This window comes from Hevea brasiliensis, unplaced genomic scaffold (genome assembly GCF_030052815.1).
Source record: "Hevea brasiliensis isolate MT/VB/25A 57/8 unplaced genomic scaffold, ASM3005281v1 Scaf117, whole genome shotgun sequence".
Lineage (NCBI taxonomy): Eukaryota > Viridiplantae > Streptophyta > Magnoliopsida > Malpighiales > Euphorbiaceae > Hevea > Hevea brasiliensis.
In genome coordinates, this window is record NW_026614605.1 from 164,513 (window position 1) to 167,657 (window position 3,145).

Genomic DNA, 3,145 nt, shown 5'->3' on the forward strand with positions numbered 1-3,145 from the left:
AAATTCAACTAAAAATCTGTCTATAAATAGTAACACCATAATTTTTTCCAAAAACCTGAAAATACCAACACTTCACAAACAAAATTAATAACAAAATACCAATGAATTCTAGTCCCCGGCAACAGCGCTAAAATTCTTGATGATTATCGAATCTACCAAAATTTAAATTAACTGAAATTACCAGCTATAAAATATTTTTTGCAGCAAGTGGTAAATCCAAGTCAAACCCTAGAGACTTAATTACTAAAATTTTATGCACTTGTGTAATGGAAAAAGAAAGAAACAAAGGTTTGGGTGGGGGGGGGGGGTAATACACAAACAAAAGAAAAAATCAAAAATAAAAAATTAAGATCTAAAATTAAATAAGAAACTCTCCAATTAAATAAACTTTAGTCCAAGGTAATTCGCATTCAAATGCATTAATTCGATCATAGACAAAAGAAATATAATTATCTCTTATTGAATACTTAACATTGATTCACCAAACAGCGAGGTAAACCCCTGACTTTCCTATACTCATCAATTCGAGCCCAACACTCTTGTTGACTCTAATTATTAATTGAATTGGTATTAAGCAATCCTCATCAAATTAATAACTGCTTTAAGAATAGGAGTAGTTAAGCTGAACAACAATATATGAAGCATAAATCATTTAATTCACCCTATTGTTTCCTTAGGTTATTATCGAAAACTGGGATCATAATCAATAAAACCTAATTGCTACTCATGTTCAATCTTACACAATAATTATGGATTATGAAGATGAACTAGCAATTGATCACATCAAATAATTAACTAATAGGCCTTTTTAGCAAATCATTCAATAGATCAAATACAATGAAACCAGAAAACAATAGATATTCAAAAAGATATAATTTAAATTAAGAACTTGGTCTCACCAATCATGCAAAAGAACTTGAATCAATTGAACTGAATTAAAACTTAGCCACTCATGTTCATGGCTTACAGAAAATTAAAGAAAAATGAAGAAGAAATCTAAAAAGAGAGTGGAGAACGAAGGTCTTCTATGGAGAATGAAGGTGTTTTTGAGATCAAGAGGCTGCTGAATGGTTGTCTATTAGCTGCCACCCAAAGATGCATTTATAATAAAAAACCTAATCCCAAAGATAGGAACCAAACTAGGAAAAGTTTTGAAATTCAAAAGACAGATTCTCAGCCTGTATTCACGTCTCTGAAATCAAAGCTGATTTTCAGCAACTTCCTTTCCGAATCTGTCTCTGCCCTCTTCAGGAAAGTTATAGCCCTATTTCCTAGCTTTCCAATGGGTACTTATTCACCCAAATCTGAGCTCTACAGCCCAAGTTATTGCCCAAAAATTGGGACTGGTTCAGACAGATGGTCCAACCCATAGTGATGACTTCATTGCCATTTTACACAATTAAAATGGCCTCATCTCATGTCCATCCCTTCATAGAAGTTGTAGAAGTAGCTCTTAAGGTTCAATTGGGCTTAGGATTGCTTCATTTGGATGTCTAGAACTCTAGATACAAAATAAATACTGAAACTGGTCATAATACATCAAGTCTGGGCATTTGCAATAGATCCATAGCTCATTTTGTCAACCTTGGAGACTGATTTGGGCCTTAGTCCCTGTTCATCATTTGTAATGCTCTATCTTAGCTTTTCAATGGCTTAAACATCACTCAATTTGGAGATCCACAACTTTAGAAACACCAGAAAAATGCAGCAAAGATCAAATGCTGAAAATTTCTCCATTTAACATAATTATTCCAACAACTATATAAAAATATGCCTAAATGATAAATATACTTAACTAACTGAATTAAACATAAAAAACACTAAGAACACTAAATGTGATGTGAGTAAAAGTAATAAATTATACACTTATCAAGCATATAAAGTTTTCAATAAGAGAACTTTCATTATTGAAGAGTCAATGCATGTTGTATTTGATGAAGCTAACACCTTCGGTCTTAGAAAGGATATTTATTATGATGATGATGTTAGAAGTAATTTTGATGAGTTAACTTTTGGATATCCTCAATCTTATAAAAATCAAGATCAACTGAAGGAAGATCCCTTGAAGGAGTTCAAGAGTAACAAGATCAAGTTCCTTATCAAGGAGTTCAATAAGATCTACCTAAAGATTGGACCTTTAAGAAGGATCATTCTAAGGACCTAATCATTGGTGATACAATAAAAGGGGTAACATCTAGATCCTTACTTAGAAATATACATAATAACCTTGTATTCATTTCTCAAATAGAACCTAAGAGCATAGATGAGGCCATAAATGATGAGGGTTGGGTACTTACAATGTAAAAGAAACTCAACCAATTTGAAAGAAATAAGATTTGGACCTTAGTTCTTAAGCCAAAGGATCATCCATCCATAGGCACCAAATGGGTGTTTAGAAATAAGATAGATAAGGATGGAAACATTGTTAGTAGTATGCCCTAGGGCATATCATTTTTGTATGTATCTTGTACATATTTATTAATAAAAGGCAATTACACTTTTCTATTTACATAATCTATTTATGTTTAATTGAAAATGTCCATTAATATTTTGTTAAAAATACTGTTCTTAAGTTGTTAAAAATATGAATGACAACACTTCTAGCATAAAGTATCGCAAATTAGTTCACAATCGAGGATACTTCATAAAGGGCATGATTTATCCAGAAAGATTATAATAATGTTTGTTCCCAAAGTATTAATATGAGATATAAATAAGTTGGAGTGCTGAGTCTCATGCCAAATAACAAACATTATAGGCACTTATAGATGATAAGTAGGCCGAACCAGTGACGCTTATAACAAGCACGTGGAGTTTACTCTTGTCAATGCATTGTCATATATCTTATCAGTGCATATAATATTTAGACCTAAGATAACACAGTTATCTTATATATAGGTGGTTTGAGTTTGATACTGCTTTCATACTCGCACTGTGTATGGGTATACGGGCATGTGTTAGCTCCTACTAGTTATATATGGAGATAGGTGTTGATCAAGATGGGATCCGTTACCCTAAGTAAATAGGGATAAAATCCTATGTTCATTTAATTATTCTTAATGATTCAAGTTCCTGGCCAGGATAGATAGACTTAGCTAGAAAGGTATTTCTGACAGGAAAGTCTAATTAATAAAGAACTAGAATT